An 18,900-nucleotide genomic window follows, 5' to 3' on the forward strand; every position below is an offset into this window, starting at 1 on the left:
AATGAGCAGTGTTTAATAAATACTAGAATTCACCTGCAAAAAGTCGTTTTTTTGCATCCTGCACAAGTACAAGGGTTGTCCAGAAAGTAATGTACTGCATTTTTCTTCAGCAATCCTTTATTGAACATAATGAGAATTACACACATAAAAGAATGGTGTTTTATCTATACACTCTATTTTTCCACATAATCTCCATCCTGTTATATGCATTATGTTTTACAGGTTCCGGATGTCAGTTTGTAGGATGGAATTCCATGCCTGTTCCATTTGGTCGGTCAATGCAGGGATGGTCATTTCTATTTGTGGATGATGTTGGGGTTGTGCTCTGATTATGTCCCACATGCAGTCAATTGGAGGTAGATCTGGTGATTGAGTGGCCCAAGACAACACGTCGACTTCTGTAGACCATCGGGGTTGAGTTACAGCAGCAGTATGTTGGTAAGTGTTATCCTGTTGGAAAATACACCATGGAGTGCTGTTCATGAACGGCAGGACAACTGGTCAAATCACCAGACTGATGCATAGTTTTGCAGTCACGGAGCTTGTGATAACCACGCAAGTGCTCCTGCTATCATAAGAAATCAAATCCCAAACTATAACTCTAGAGATTTATCCAGTGTGTCTAACATGCAGACAGGTTGGTTGCAGTCACTCAACTGACCTCACCTGCCTCGAGATGACTGGATGTTTTTGTTGTCCTCATCATTTCATCATCATTCATGAAAGCGGTGAAATTGGACTGAGTAAACGTTGGGAATTTGTACGGGCACTGATAACCGCGCAGTTGAGCACTCCACAAACCAATCATCATCATCATCTGGTCTCATTCTACTCAACACACAGCCGTCACTGGCACCGAGGCAGAACCAAATTTTTCAGAAAACACAACATACAGTTTTCCGATGAGCTCTCTCTCGACACCAATGGAGTTGCAAATGGCGATGGTTTGGGGACAGGGCATCTGGCTTTGAACTGTCCTAGAAGTAACTGATTTGTAACAATTCCTTGTGTCACTGTGGTACCAACTGCTGCTCAAATTGTTGCTACAGGTGTAGTATGATGTGACAGAGCCATATGTTTGACATGATGGTCTTCTCTCTCAGTAGTCCCATGTGGCACTCTATAGCCCCATCTTCTTGTGACCGTACATTCTCATGATGGCCGCTGGCAGCAATCGTGTACAGTGGCAGCATTCCTGCCAGGTCTTCCTGCACTATTGCAGAAGCCATGTCCAGCATCTCGTAGCCCTATTTCTCGGCATTGCACAAACTCAGTGAAGTATTGTCTTTGTCACCTTCAATGCCTTTTTGACTAACATGAACTCACCACATGCTCATGCTCATGACCATTACAGCTTGTATTTAAAGCAAACCTGTTATTTATCTTCATAGTGGCACTGCTAACATCACTCTTGTGTGTCTGGCACTAAATTTGAATAGACATCATGTCTCGGATGTAGAAACACACCTAACCACCTACGTTTATGTCGCACAACTCCTCCTTGGTGTTGCAATTTTTTTCCCCCATCAGTGTACTTGAGCTATTTATTTTCACTGAATTATGATAACAAATGGTTTGTCATTGTGAGATGTCCATCCCCCGGTAGCTGAGTGGTCAGCACGACAGAATGTCAATCCTACGGGCCTGGGTTCGATTCCCGACTGGGTCAGAGATTTTCTCCACTCAGGGACTGGCTGTTGTGTCGTCTTAATCATCATCAGTTCATCCCCATTGACGTGCAAGTCACAGAAGTGGCGTCAAATCGAAATACTTGCACCCAACAAACGGTCTACCTGATGGGAGGCCCTAGTCACACGTCGTTTACATTTTACATTGTGAGATGATCCCGGAGTGAATAAATAAACACTTCACTGCAATGTAAAAGATTCAATCTGAAACAACCCCTAGGCTGAGGACAAGACATTTCTCTGTGCTAACCTCCATCCAGGAGCGCTAGACTAGCAAGTGTGCATCACAGGAGGGAAGTTCTGACTAGTGAATCTGTGAGGGCGGTCTGTCAGTCACAGTTGTGCACATATTGTAAGGCTCTGGGTTTGTGTCCTGGTATGGCACATGGATATAATCCACCAACAAATTTTAAAAAAGTGCACGTCTTGCTCCAGAGTGAGACATTCACTCTGCTCTCTTCCTCTCACAGGAAGGATTTCCCCAGATGACCATTAGCTCTAAACTCCAGGTTGCTACTGCCACCTCACACTCTTCTTTTGATAGCTATTTACCATCTACATCCAGACAATAGCTAATCTGTGAGCAAACAGGGCACTTCTGTCTTACTACAGTTGCTCAAATTTGTGAGAACCTAAACTTCACAATCAATAAAAAACATTCAGTAATTACTGTTACAGCAAAAATTAAGACTAGACCAAATGTCAGACAGACTGCTCTTCCTCCAGTGCACATAACTGTGGCAATGCACCAGCTTATCCTAGCTGAGGGTTGCCCAGAATGTAATGCACGAGGTTTTGTTTCTCAGCCAAAAACAATGCTATGAATATGAAACATTACTTATGTATTATTTGAAGTCTCCTAAATGAGTGAGCATACCAAGCTCCCATCACTTCCAACAGGTAGTGTAGCTGCAGGACAGTTTCAAAATGGCATCCGTAGGTGATGTATGTTACAAGTAATGTGCTGTCATTGAATTTCTCACTGCAGAGAAAGAAACCATGGGGAATATTCGCAAACACTTGTGCAAAGTCTATGGAGCATCTGCTGTCAACGGAAGTACAGTTAGTGGCTGGTCACGGAGGGCAAGGCCGTCAGAAGGTGAATCGGCAGAGCTCCACGATTTGCAGAGGTTGGGGAGACCATCCATGGATGCCGATGTTGTCACTGCATGCTTGCAATGAACATCTCGCAGTTACAATCGTTATTAATGTACCACATTTCATATGTGCAATGGCTTATCACGCATATTAAATTAACCTGTGATCTTGCAATGTTACATAGACAAATGTATTTCCAAATTTTTGTTAATCTTCATTAATTATTTTTTTGGTGTTTTACAATTTCTTTTCCATTAGTGTGTACATATAAGTAGAATACTGATGTATAAGGATGTTTTTTGAGGTGTGGTGTAACGTAGGATTCTTTGGAATAATGCGTTCAACTTTTACCCTCTTAGGTTAACAAAGGATGTTCATGAGAGTTGAAAACATAATTTAAGTTAGTGTTGAGTGAAAAACATCCCACTGTGCATGCTCTCTCGTCCTGTATGTGCAGATGAAATGTAAGGCACATCAGTTCCAGATATCAGCAGGCGTGATAGCGAATAAACCTCTCCACCTGCTGGGGTGGAGCATTTGTTCTTTGGAAATCATCGCTTGGCAGTGCTTCTGAGCTCAAGGAGCAAAAAGGGTGTGCACAAGAATATAAGCAATCAAAACAACTAAGGAATCATTATAATAAATGTCTTTCATTCAATTGCCATTGTCAAAGCAAAACAGTTATATAATGTAATCTGTCGTGGGCTATAAAGTAGGATAGACCTATTAACCCATCAGTGTAACCGAAGCTGTACAATGCGTCATTTAGTGGCTTGGGCAGATTGTAGCTCTATTCTGGTACCCACACATCACAAGGTGAAGTCCAAAGGCATTGCCCCGAGGCACTACATAACAAGATTATAATAGTAATTAACCTCGAGAATGGCAACCAAAAGATATTCATGAAAAACTATTGACATACACATGTCGGGATGACGGATAGTATATGGAGTGTATCCACAATCCTAAAGCAACTGCAAAACACTCCAGAGGAGAGGAGAGGAGAGGCTTAAGGTAGGAACCAAGCTGGCATCTGCCTGAAATAATTTACGAAAGAGATATAAAATATAGAGCATGATGTCTCCTCACATTTCTACATTATCACTGCACACACTAGGGGAGACAGTTAGTGATCTCAGGCTCACGAATATGCTGAGTTTCTTGCACGTTTAACTGACTCAACAGTTGAAGTGCACAGTAAAGACTTCCAGTCAGAATAAAACAATTGAAAATACAGGATGGAAAGATGACAATATCATGAAAAGGACAGATTACCACTCACCACATAGAGGCGATGTTGAGTCACAGACAGGAACAATAAAAAGGCTGCTAAACATGAGCTTTTTGGACAAATGCCTTCTTCTAAAATAGGCAACCACACATGACCAGTGAGTCTAGGCAGAGAGGCCAGATTTTTAGTCACTCTGACTGAGTCAGTTTTTTTGCCTCTGCATGCAGTATTCTAGTGTTGAATTATCATTTTCATTGTAACATTGCTTTTTGTTATTGTGTAGAGTTATTTTAATTGCTTTGGTTAGATTAGATACAGGAAACCTGTACATGTAAGCATTATTGTGTCGTAATGTACTTGCATCGTCACGTATATGTTCTTCGAGTCACAGTGATTATAGTGGAAATTACAGCACTAAACATTTCCAAAATCTGGAATGAAGTGCATTTATTTAGATGAAAGTAACTTAATTTTGCATAGGCAGGGCTCAATTCGCAATCCATTTGCATAATAGCAAATGTGTATGTATAACCAATTTACTAGAACCAGTGCTGGAATACATAACTAAGTTATCCAGCGAAATTGCCCACACTGGAGCGGCGGCAGTATTAATTAGTAATAATTATTTTTAGTGAACAGTGAGCACTGTGAGCATTTCTGTGATAACAGACACACAGAAATTTATACATATGTATACATAAATTACAACATATGTTACCTGAAGTCTGATGGGAGAGGAGACAGTTGCGGCTCCTATGAAATAGACACCAACATCGATATGCAAACATCTTTGGACTCTAAGCATTATCTTTGGCTGTTCATCCATGTTCAAGTCAGTTCATTGTGATCCTTGTATGTGTTAAGGTTAAGAAATGAACTATTGCTAAATGGGTGTGATTATTGGTGCAACCAATCTGGTAATCCTCCACACTGGTGACCCCAAGTTGTAACATCTTCTGTTTTCGCCGTTTTACTGTGTCCGCGACCTCCACGTCGGTTATTTTCGCATGTATTACATCGACACAGAATTCAAACAATGACTTCGGCCCAGCGCCTAACGCCGGATTTTGTGATCGACACACATCGTGTTGCGGGCGATGTACACCCGCCAGGACTGCAACACGATGCCTCTCACTCGATGAGTCCGCCGATTTCGCCGGACGTTTTCAAGCCTGCAACAATAATTGAGGTTAGGAGTGTGCATGACTCTGGCTATCAAACGCCTTTGTTCCCACCACATGTGCCCTCCCTCATCTACCATGCAGTTACCTTTCATACATCTCTGTGCAGTGCGGGACCAATGCTGATTTCTGCAAATGGTTCGTCAGACAACCTACTACTGCCAGGACAACGATTTGCCATGCCTCAACCCGTGCAGTACCACACAGATACCTGCCACGTGGCTGGAACAGCTTCATTCACAGGTCAACCTCCTCAGCATCCGACCACGCCCGTGCCTGCCTCGGTTCAGCATCAGCACATGCCTTCCTACTTTGACACCTCAGCCTGCAACAGGAACAATAACTTGTTATCTGTGCCTGACCTCCACCTCCGTCCCACTGCTACGCCTCAGTGTTTTGTGCCATGACATTCACCTTATCCGCACACCGTTTTGAGTGGAGTGACTATGAACAGTGAACCTTCACACACTCCGTCCCACATTCGACATCATTTCCCACACTGTGCTTCTGGACAGCCCGCACCTCCACAGCCAACACAGGTGGCCCCGGCTCAGATCATATGTCAAGCTTTCCGCGGACTAACATGCGTTCTCAAACTTTGAACTTTTTCTCACTTGTTGCCCAACGCCGGCTCCAGTTGAGCTTAGGCTACCGTTCTCAGCACATCTTTGTGCCTCATCCGCGTTTGTCTTCCGCACCATGTCAATCCAAACACGCCCACAATGTGTTGAGCTTCCGCAACCGCAATCGACACATTACGGTGTCTCACCCACGTCGACCTTCCGCGTCATGACGGATCACGCTCAACCACAACATGTCACCTACACGCTGCAACCTGAGCAGCCATCATTACCACACCCACTGGAGGCACACCCTCCTGGAATACTACAGCATTAACAGCTCAATTCAGGCAGTGCCCCGACGAACTCAACTCAACCTGTTCTTCCGAACATTCTACAACGCTTACCGACGCTTACACCATTTAATCCTGACAGAGCTACAACCTGGTTCAACATTGTGGATGAAGTGTTCAACTGTTACAAACTCGACAAGTCAACCAGGTTTCTGTGCCTCATCACCCACCTGCACAACCAGGAGGACTTGATTGCTGACCTGGTTGACACTCTGGACTCATCTACCCGGTACACTCTAGGCAAAAATACAGTTCTACATTGGCTTGCACGCTCAACTGCTCCGTCAAGCAACACCCCCCCCCCCCCCACCCCCACCCCCCATGACACATTAGTCCGGGCTCATGTCATCCGTACATGCTCGTCTCTGTCAACGATGTTACAAGAAACCACGCGCAAGTGCCTTGTCGAGCTTGAACACGTCACTCGCCTATGCATAAAAAACTTCGAGCTCTCCCTCCAGCTCCATGAAACAAAGCTCGAGCTCTCCGATGCAGCAAAGGAATTACAGACACTACAGCATGGACAATGCAAGGTCAGTAAGTTCGGCGAATCTGCTTGCAATCAAAGCAATCGAGCCTCTGTGTGTGTACCTCCCACTACCCCTCGCAACTGTGCTATCGAGACAGCCATAATGTTTACTGACAGTTCCGCAGGGCCACACACTCCTAACATGGCAGCATTTGACACTCAGCCAGACACAAGTGCGCATGCGCAATGAGCGTCACGCTGACGGCTCCTACCCCGCCTCTCGCGTAGAGCACCTCAAACTATGCAACTTTGGCTACTGCGTGCCACCTTGCGATCGCCACTGAGGAGACAAACAGTGCACTCGCGCAGAGCGTTCACCCGCGACATGCTGCCACAGGCCGCGCCCTTGGACAATGGACTCACTAACAACTCACGAGCTCTACTGAACTCACCCGACCACGGTGCCACTGCTTCGGGCCGGCGGCCATCTTGTCACATTGACTCCTGGTACACTTTGCCACCTTGGCTCCCTTTGGATCCACTCGGTGGCTCCGAACACCCAGAAAACGCCTCGCCTGCTCCGCCCACCACACATTGTAAACAAACCGCCTCCCGTGCCGCCAGAAACATTTCCGTCATCACCAACGGCATGGTTCACAAGCTTCGCCTCATGCCAGGTCCCCAGATCTTCAGTAAACCATGATGACTTTGTCCCAAGCGCCTCTCTGCCTTAAAAATCAGATTTATGAACTACTAACCTCTGGCGTCATTGAACCCTCTGCCAGTAGCTGGTCTATGCCCATACATATGACACCCAAGAAAGACGGGTCCTGGCACATGTGCGGAGACTACTGTCGACTAAACAGACAAACAATTATGGACACTTACCCCATACCCAACATTGCGCACTTTACCAGTTCCCTCGCAGGTGCGACCACGTTCTCTGTCATTGATTGCAAACGGGCCTACCACCACATCCCCATGCCACCTGAAGACATCGAGAAGACAGCAATCACCACCCCAATCAGGTTATTTCAGTTTCAGTTCATGCCCTTCGGTCTGAAAAACACAACCCAGACCTGGCAGCGCTTCATCAACGAAGTGCTATTCGACCTAAAATTCTGCTTTGCATATCTTGATGACATTCTTGTGTTCAGCTCCTCCCTCGAGGACAACAGCCAACATGTGCAAACTGTTACGAACACTCTCGCGGCAGCAGGTATGGAGACCAACCAGGACAAATTGCAGCTACATCAACCCACTGTCATTTTTCTTGGTTTTCGGGTCTCTGGCGACAGCATTTCACCACCCCCTTGGAAAGTACAAACAGTACTAAACCTACCCAGATCTTCGTCATTCAAAGAGCTCTGGCACTTTCTGAGGAAGGTTAATTATTATCGCCGACATCTACCTTGGTCTGCAGAGATTCAGGCTCCACTGACGGACGCCTTGGCAGGCACCAACACTTCTGGATCTCGGCCTGTTCCATGGACCCCTGCTACGACTGACTCTTTCACTGCCCTCAAAAATTTTCTTGCCGACACCTGCACCATCGCCCATCCTCATCCCAATGCGAAGCTTTTCATCACCACAGACGCAAGCGATACTGCCATCGACGCTGTCCTTAGCCAGACAATCGACGGCCAAACTTCGCCTCTGCAGTTTTTCTCGCGCAAACTCACCAATGCAGAATAGAAGTAGTCTGCATTTGACAGGGATTTGCTCGCGGCCTACGAAGCGATTAAGCATTTTAAAACTGACGTTGAGGGACACCCTTTCTATGTTTTAATGGATCGCAAACCCCCGGCTGTGGCCATTGCAAACTCGCCAGCTGACCCGCCTCCTCGCCACTTCAGATACATGGACTTCATATCTCAGTTCACCACTGATGTCAGACACATAAAGGGTGCTGACAATATAGTTGCTGATTTCCTTTCACGAGTCGACACCGTTCATTCGCTGTTAGACCTCTCTGAACTGCCTAACATCCAACCCGCCGATGAGGAAACACAAAACCTGATCTCAGACTCTACCTCTTCACTACACTTTGACCGCACTGCCTTCCCTGGCATTTCTGGTGAGATTTGGTGCGACGAAAGTATGGGCACGTTATGCCCCCTCATCCCAACCATGCTTCGTCTTCAACGCATTGCTTAATTTAGCCCACCCCGGTGTTCGTGTGTCCGCCCGCCTCGTAGAGGAGTGCTTTGTGTGGAGAAATGTCAACGAGGACTGCCAGCAATGGGCACGTTCCTGCGTCGCGTGCGAACACTGCAAAGTACACAAGCACACTTCATCCCCCCTCAGCGCCTTTTCGATTTCTCCTGGGCGTTTCCAGCATATTTAGATTGACATTGTTGGCCTCTCTCCCCCTCCAATGGCTTCTGTTATGTTCTCTTGTCTATCGACTGAACGAATCGCCGGGTCAAGGCTGTCCCCCTCCCCAGTATTACAGCAGAAACTGTTGCTTGAGCTTTCCTTGAGTCATCGGTATGGCATTTCAGATGTCCAGCTATCATCACGACTGACCAGGGCAGACAATTTGAGTCGGCCCTGTTCAACGGGATTTGTAACATTTGTAACATTTTGTAACATTTGCACCCGTACCTTAGCATAACACCCGCAAAGTAACAGGCTAGTCAAGCACTGTCACCGCACATTCAAGGCAGCTCTTCAATGCCACGACTCTCTTTGGATGGAGGCCCTTCCCCTTGTGTGACTCTGCATTCAGGCGATCTATAAGGAAGACCTCAAAGGCACAATAGCCGAGTTCGTATACGGCCAGAACATTGTTCTCCCTGGCGAACTTGTGAGCCCTTCCGCTTCTCTCCCTCAGTCTGACTTACCTTCCTTCGTGAACTGCGTCTGACGCCGCTTCATCAACCTCTATATCCCTCCAGTCATTCCTACAGTAAGGTTCATGTCCTGAAATCTCTGGACAATTGTGAGTACATCATGCTCTGAGATGACACTGTCGGTGCTTCCCTCCAACCTCCATATACTGGCCCATACCGAGTTCTCCTGCACTCAGCCAACACCTATGACATCCAGATGAAAGATTCACCTGTTACAGTCTCTCTCTACACACTTAAAACTGCTCATGTTGAGCCTTTTTCTACCCCTCTTCAGGCCATGACCACGCCACTCATTGTCGTGGCTCACGATGTTCTGACCACTCTCTCCAGGTCAGACTACACTCAATCAAGTGACTTCCAGCTCCAATCTTCAAGCTCGCCTCCGACCTCGCCCTCTACTCCGGTCTCACGCACTCTGTCGAGTGACCACATGCTCCCCATGTCGAGCTTACCTACAATCACACCCTTGCCGCTGGGCCCTTCGCCGGTCCCTTCAACCTCTCCACCATCACCTGCCTCGCCCTGTCGAGGTTTCTCACACCCCCCGTCTTGAACGTGCCCTTGCTCGAGGTGTTTGTGCCTGTCCCCCCCCCCGGACATAATCCATGACATCTCAATAATACTGCACGATATACACTGTTTGTCGTGTGTTTCTCTTCATCCAGTGCTCATGACACAATCGCCGCCATTCTCTGCCTGGTGAAATGTGTTCCCCTCCCGCCCGACGTCGACCTAGACATGCTTCGTGTGTTCGTCACACCCACTGGTGACATCACCGTCGTTGCTCCGTTCCACCTGCAAACTGCTGGCCTACCTGTCGCCGCACAACCAGCACACACAGTAAGACGCCCGGCTCACTTCAACGACTTTCAGGTTCGGTGGCCAAACCTTCCTTCACGACATCTACCCACACAGCTCTCTGACGATGCTGTCGAGCTGACCGTGGTCGACTCCTTGACTCCTGTGGGCCATGCCACACCTGCCAACGCCATTACTCCCCCCCCCCCCCCCCCCCCGGTCTCTGAAGAGTACTCTGTATAGGTGGGAGGCTACGTGCCACACCAACATCGATATGTGTTCATCTTTGGACTCTAAGCATTATCTTTGGCTGTTCCACCATGTTCAAGTCATTTCTTTTTGATCCTTGTATGTCTTAAGGTTAATAAATGAACTATTGCTAAATGGGTGTGATTATTGGTGCAACAAACCCGGTAATCCTCCTCACAGTCATTTTTAGCCATGCTGGTAGATTTACATTTCCCCAGGCCTCTTCAGTTGTTTCAGAACCAGCTGCCTTATTTCCAAACTTTTGGCTCATATACTGGTGTTGACTAGTTTTCTGTTCAGTGTCAATACATTTGAAGTAACATTATGTAAAGTTTCCTTTTACTTCACATTCCTCAAGAAAGAATTTGTGACATACCTGGACATATATCAGCTTGTAGTTCCTTGATGACAGTGGTCACAGCAATAATTTGACTGTAAATATGGGGGGATACAGTGTTATCTACATCCAATAATAGTGTAGAGAGACAGACAGACAGACAGACGGACTGAGTTTCACAGATTTTACTTCCATAAACATCAGCCCTCCCTTACTGAATTAGTTATGACCAGTCTGTGTCTTTCTTCTTCTTCTTCCGTTTCACCCTCTTTGGGATATGCTGGATCAATCATTTCTTTGTGTATTGTTCTTTTCTTAGGGCCCAGTATTTCTTCATTCTTTCTGATCTTTTCCTCTCTTCTTCCGAGATGCAGGGTTTGGACTTTTGTGTAGATTTGTATTGTATGTTTTCATTTTTAGTAATTAATGTAGCTATTCGGTCAATAAGTGAATTTTCTGAAATCTTTAATTCTACTAGGTCTTCCTCATTTTCTTTAAACCAGGTGGGTTTCATTTTGCGGTTATGGAAAAAGTCAAAGATTTGTTTAGTTAATCTGTTGGAATTCATTATGAGAAGATAACCATAAAAATTTATCCTCCTTTTTCGCATAGTATCTGAAAGTTTTTCAATTTTCTTGTAGAGTGTTTCATAGTTTATGTAAATAATCATATTGTCTTGAAATTTTGGTCCTATGATTTTTCTTAAAATTTTTCTTTCCTTTAGCTTGAGTTTCTCCATTTGGCCTCTGAAATTCATCTTTAGTGTTTCTGATGCGTACAGTGCTTCTGGCTTAATCACTGTCTTGTAATGTGTAATTTTGGACCCCCATGAAAGGGATTTTGTGTTGTATGTATTTTTTGTTAGTTGGAAGGCCAATTCAAGTTTTTTTTTATATATTCCATTGCTTTGCTTTCCCCAGCATTCCAACTAATCCATTCTCCGAGATATTTGAATTCTTTTACTATTTCAATCTTTTGTTCTTGAACTTTGAAGTATTTACATGAATGCTTGATGTTTGTCAATACCTTAGTTTTTTCAAAGGAGATGTGAAGACCTATTTTAGCTGCTTGTTTCTTTAGTTCAAGGATTTGCTCCCATGCTTCTTCCATTGTTTCAGCAAACAGGACCATATCGTCTGCAAAAGCAATGCAATTTACTTTAAGATTCTTCTTTTTGCAACCCAGTCTTATACCACTCTTAATATTTGTGTTCCATTCTCTGACTACTTTCTCAAGCACACAATTGAACAGCAACGGTGAGAGCCCATTCCCCTGTCACACTCCTGTTTTTATTTCAAATGGTTACAATAATTCGGCCATAAATTTAACTTTCGAAAATATATTTGTAAATGTCACTTTTATAATATTTTAGATGTTCTCTTACCCAAACCAATTTCTCCCATGACTGATAATAGAGATTCTCTATCAGTCGAATCATACGCTTTTATGAAATCAATGAAGGAGATTATGTATGTCTTTGCCCTTGATTTTTGGTATGCCATGATGTTTTTGAAGTTTAGTATTCGTTCGGAACATGATCTACCCTTTCTGCCCTGTTCAAAAGGACTTTAGACAGAATCTTGTATGTTATATCCAGCAGTGATATTCCTCTGTAATTGTTGGGGTCTGTCTTCAAACCTTTCTTGTGGATGAGAGCTGTTCTCCATTCTTCTTCTTTCCAGATTTTATCAAAAACACACTGAATGGATGTAATTGCGTTTTTGTCAGCCTTTTTCCATAGTTTGGCCACTATTTGGTTTTCTCCGGACGCTTTGTTGTTTTTAAGTTCTGAAATGACCTTCTGTAGTTCTTCAGTCGTTAGTAGTTCTGAATCTGGCTTCTCACTGTTATTTGGGATGGATTCAAAATTTTCAAGGATGGGTTCACAGTTCAAAGAGTTTCTCAAAATAGCTTGCTAGTATTTTGCAATTTTCCATATTACTGTGAGCAATGGTCCCATTTACATCTCGAAATTGGAGGGTGGGGGCTTTGTATCTTGATAACCTTTGTTTGGAAGTTCTGTAAAAGCATCTTGTGTTGTTTGTAGCAAATTCTTCATCAATTAGGAGGAGAGTTTTGTTTTTATGTCTTCTTAACCCTTTTTATATTTTTATCTACCAGTTTTCTAACCGTAATGAAATTCAATCTGCTTTCTGTGATTGCCAGTTCTGCCATGCCAGTTTTCTTGTTTCAATGATGGCATCACATTCCAGCGACCACCAGGCATGGTTTTTACTTTTTATGTTAGGTGCTATCCGTTCGGCTGTAGTAATGAGGCTTTGTGTCTGAATGGTTTCTGTGGATTTTGTGAATTCATTTGATTTTAATATCTTTTCCGCGCTGTACTTCTGACTCTTAATTTGTTTCATGCTGCCTTTCCTGTTTTGGATGACTTTGAACTTAATTTTAGAAAGGTAGTGGTCTGAATCCAAGTTTGCATCCCTGAGCACCCTAACATTCAGGATATCCTTGCAAGAAATCTTGATTGCCAGATGATCAAGTTAAAGCTCCCCCAAGGCTAGGATTTGGGGATATCCACGTCTTTTGTCTTCGTGGTAGTTTCTTCAAAGCTGTGGATTTAAGAATTAAATTGTGTGCTTGGCGAGGTTCTATTAGCCTCACACCATTTCTGTTTGTTCTCTTGTGTGCAGGATAGTCTCCAACTATTTTCTTATATCTTTTCTCTTTACCAATCTGTGCATTAAAGTCTCCAAGAAGAATGATGATGTTTTTATCTGGAATTTTCTGAATAATGCCATCTAGATGATTTCAAAAGGCCTCCACTTTTTCTTTGTTTTTCCTGTTATGTGCATTTATAATTGTGTAGATTTTGTTTGTGCTTGTGAATGTAAGACTTGAGATTCTTTCTGATTGGGAATCAAAGTCAACTATTGAGTTCAAGATTTGTTTGTTGATTATAAAGGCTGTTCCAATGTGTGGTATTTTTTTCATTACCCTCAGTCTCACTTTCCCTTTTTATATCCTATAACTTTCAGAATCAAAGGTATCTGTATCCATGTATCACATTTCGTGAATGGCTGTTATGAGTATGTTGTGTGTGTGCATCAGGTTAGATTATGCCTGTGTTTGTGTAGATAGAAAGTAATTGCCTAAACTTAAAACAAAGTAAACAGTCTCTAAAAGATTTAGTAACTCAAGAAATATTGTTTCCATCTAAAAAACAATTACCATAGCTGAAGAAGTGGAGAAACGTGAGGCAAGTCTGCTGCAGGTAATTGAACGGACAAGTGACAGCATCATGGAACTGCAGGCAGCAGTACTCCCTACAAGATATGGGTGATCAGAGAAGGAAATAGACCAGATGAAGAAAAGGAACTCAAAGGAAGAAATATATATGAATTAGGGATGCTGTGACACCTGGCAAACAGGTGACACTGTCACACATTTTTCAAATATGTGCCATCAAAAGTAAATGAATACAACAGTGATGTACAAAGTGTTAGCCTGTTCAAGGTGCAGTTAGTAGTGCATAATATGAAGTTGTATTTTCAACCAGTTGAAATACTTCAGGTACAAAGTCTCCTGCACACCATCCATTTCAGACTACTTGAGTAAAGTGATATGTTTTTGCACCACAGTTTTCACTTCAGAGCTTGGTTATTTTTAGTTTACTTTGTATTTCCATTTTTAAGTAACAGCATAATAATTTGCCTCAAATATAATCAAATAACAATACAAATAGGCACCTATTATCTTATAAGGTAAAATTAAGAAATAATAAACGTTATTCTCATAGGATATACCAAATATAAATATTCACTCCCATTATTATTTTTATCCTAGGAAGTTCCAATGTAACTACTAAATAAATTTTTCTTGATCACACTAATGAATCAATTTGCATTCAAACTGACAAGTAAAATAGTACAAAATGTTGAAAAATTAAAGCCTAACACACTGCAGACACCATGAACATTCTGTGATGTAGTGGCTGTCGAACAGCAATATAAACATTTAAGATTAGTATAATGAGGCAGAGTACAAATGCATCCTTTACTACATATAACAATACTTTTTTGCAGTTAGTGTCCTACATTGCATCTTTACCCTCAGTCATTGTAAGCACCCAGTAAAAGGGATCTACCAACATATGTGTAAGAATCTGAAATCAGACTGAGGAAGGCTATGTCATGAGTTTTCAGAACTTTACAGCTTGTGTAAGAATCACTTCAAGTAATGAAATCCCTATTTTACTCATGTAATCGACCTGTTTCCAATACTCGTGATAATGAATCTGTACCACAGAGAAGTCTATTCAACAGTAGATCATGATATTTTCTGTTTAATAAACTCTCCACTTCGCTTCATTTTTTAACTATATTTCTTCAAAAATTGCATATCTTACATTTATGAAGAGAGCTTTTGAGATCAGTATGCTGTTGGAGACATTGTTTTGAAATTTCTTTCATCTTTTTATATTTTTTCTATAATATTTTGGAAACCAGTTTCATTCATCTTTTTACTTTTAAGAACCTTAAGTAGACTTGGATGTCATGGCCTGTACTTTTTACTAGTTTTCTGAAATTTAATAACTCAGAAACTTTTATAGATTTTGGAATGAGACTTTAATCAAATAATTAGTATAGTGTGACCTCTGTGTTCAAAAATTCAAAACTGTGGAATACATAGTGGAGTGAATACTGATATTTATCTTTTGTACTGAATTACATGTAATTTTTATTTTAGGTACACTGTACTGCCACACTATTCAAAATAAATGATTGAAACAAATTTTATTCTTTTAATCATTGATTATTTGTTGTGTGTAATTTAAAAAAAAAAAGTTTTTAGAAGTAAATTCTTTTCTCCTAATAATTTAAGAAAATGTGACATGCTCCAGCTTAGAATATTTAATATGTTTCTGAATGATGTGGTTTACTGTGTAGACAAGCACTATATTACTATTGATGCAAAATTTTGTTTTTGTAGCTTTAGTATTAGATGCAATAATTACACCTAAATATGCAAAAATGTTGATCTGGAAAATTGAAACGAAAGATTTATATGTTGTTTTCTTCTCAATGATAACATTTCAAAACATTCCAGCTCAATAATCTTGTTGATTCTGGATGTTCTTTCATGTTCCCTAGTTTCTTTCTTTTCTTTTTATTCTGGCCTCCTTTGTCGTGCTTTCAGCAACTTTTTCAGTTTCAGTGACACATTGCCTCACTTCGCTGCAGCTTTCTCACTTCACTGCAGTGTAGCAATTTCTTCATTTTTACGATTTACAACATGCTTGTGCTGACTACCATACAATTTATGATTGCTATTTTGGAATTTTACAATGTAATATGATTGAAATACACAGTCACAAGAACAAGCTTTCAAAACACACATGAAAAACATAAATAAACTTGTATTGATAGAGAGATCAATTTCAATAAATCCATGCTCTTAGTACAGTCCTTATGTTCTTTGAGGATGTTACACACAAAAATTGCATACACACACATCACTGACTCTTTGGTGAGTAGTAGTGAATTGTTGATTACATTGAACATGGAAATATCCTACGATAATTTATATTGAACAAATTAATACCTATTTGAAAATGTGTAAAACCTGAAGCTATTGAAGTATGGTATTCTTGCAAAATTTAGGACAAAGAGTTGAGCCACAAATTCTACAAGATGATTAAGATGAGTATTTTCATTGTTTTCTAGTTTATGCAATAACTAACTTTGAAACAGTTATTCTAGATTGACATTTCCCAACATCTACCAATTTAAATTTATAATCTGGTAGTCCAGGTGAAGAAATGTTCCTTTTAAAATTAAATAAAACAACAATCACTCATTGATAGGACAGTGAAGGTGGACTGTTAGATCATGCAACACTGAACAAGTCAGAACTTAATTAAATAAGGTATCTGTCCATCAACAAAACAACTTATCAGAATATTACTGAGCAAAAGTTATTTAATTACATAGTTTCTGCAGTACATCTGCTATGACATCATTTGACCTCATACTGAATCAAAGTAGAAACATACTTCTTGCATATGATAAGTTAATATCTTGATCACATCTCAAATTCTTTCTACTAGTTCTAGAACAATTTTGAAGCTGAGGTTTTTTGCACAAAGGGGAAGTCAAATGAAAACCAAACACTCGCCACAGTGAGACCATGGAATTATTCCATTGAAAATTAATCACCATGTACATTAAAACATTTACCCCACTTGGGACCCAGGATCACATTCACTTTTGTACTTCCTTGTCCAACTGAAAACCATGTCCACGCATTTCTTTCTTCAGACTGCCAAACGACATTTTTATCCAAGTGTAAGACAACCCTGAATATAAGACGACCCCCTCCCCCCCTTTTTAAGAGGCTCCTTGAGAAAAATGTATTTTTAATATATTCTGACTATTTAGAATTACAAACTTTTGTGCATGTGAGACATCTCACTAAAAAGTTAACAATGGATCTATTTTAAACGTATGCAATTTATTCACTGTCTACATTTTGATAATACAAGGACAAATAAAATAGCCTAAACAAAACAAAAAAAAAAAGAAAAATGGTTTACATTAATTTTTATCTTCACTGCCTTTTTTGTTTACTGTCACCTGTGGTATCACTATTTTTAATCATCATCATCATCTTAATAGAGAAGCTATGAAACTTATATCTTTGTTATCATAAATATTTGGATATTTATTCTGAATATGTTGCGAGTTCTATGGTTGTGGTTATGGTGGTACCTGAGAACAACACTGTTTTTACAATTTAAAGAAAAACAGCCCTTGGTCATTATTTTTAGCAAATTAACCTAGTTTCAACACTGCTAGGAGTGTCTTCTTCAGAATTTAAAATAAAGAATGGTCTATATTCTATAACATGGTCACAGAATAATGACTAAAAACGTAAGATAGGGTAGAAGTATGGGATCGTAAAAGACTGACAGTACTTATATGTGATTTATAAAATAATAAATATGCCAAACGGGCATTAGTCAAAAAGATATTTAAGATAACGAAAACAGTGATTGCGAGCCACTAAGGGCTGCTCGTTACTTGCGTGGTGCTGGTTGCAAAAGCTGTTTTTTTCTGAACATACAGCAGATTTTGTGTCTATCCTGACATCATAATTTTACAATTTCTCTTGGTTCCAAACATATTGTCTGCCCACAGCTCTTGTGAAGAACCAGAAGCTGACATGTCTTATCATTACTTCATACCTGACGGTGAGTGTTGACAACATTGCTAAACAAAACTCGTAAGTACGTCGCTGGCTCCAGTCTACACTTTTGCTGCCTGCTTGCAACTCCTTTGCCCACACTCAAGGTAGTTATCACCCAAGATGCCACTGTTCACCTTCCAACCCTTCCGTACTGCTGTGCTTGAAGAATAGTGAAATACATACAGCAATATCCCCTATGGTGCAGCTCATATGCAACAGCAGCAGCTCAGTCCAATTGTCGAACTTTTGATTGTCCTGTGATTTAGTGAGGTATATTGATACTATCTCCACAATGATCTTACCACTATTCTTGGGATAACAATTGCTGTCAGTTTAATCCGATTTCTTTCTTATTTCATCTGAATGTTACCATCTTGTTCTAAAACCAGTTAACATGCTAGTGATGCTATTCACCGGTATTCTAAAATGTGAACAGTCTCCGAATTACTCACTTGCAACCCCCCTGGGAAATCATTACAGTTTCTTGTAACCAAATAAAATATTGACTTCAGTTCAGAATCAAATAAAGGTTTTTGAAGGAAAGATTTTCACCTTTTAATGTTACTTTTATTTAAAAACCAATAAACATCCATATGCTAATGAGAAATTTTGCTGCAAACCTGTTCAAATCCAACAGAAGTTTTTAAGTTGATAGAATTAAATTCTACTTCCTCCTGAGTTTCACAAAACTGTCAATTTTTAAACAGAGCGTTAGACTGTAGTAGTGGCTATCATAGTGACTGCTTCATAGTTTCTCATTTATCCCTTGCACTACAGTCATGATTCAATTGTCACACAATTGTTCGAGTAAGGTCAATACTGTACTGAGTGCTTCAGCATATTGGGAAACCTTGAGCTTATTCAAATGAAGTCAT

Source organism: Schistocerca piceifrons, chromosome 11 (assembly GCF_021461385.2).
Source record: "Schistocerca piceifrons isolate TAMUIC-IGC-003096 chromosome 11, iqSchPice1.1, whole genome shotgun sequence".
NCBI lineage: Eukaryota > Metazoa > Arthropoda > Insecta > Orthoptera > Acrididae > Schistocerca > Schistocerca piceifrons.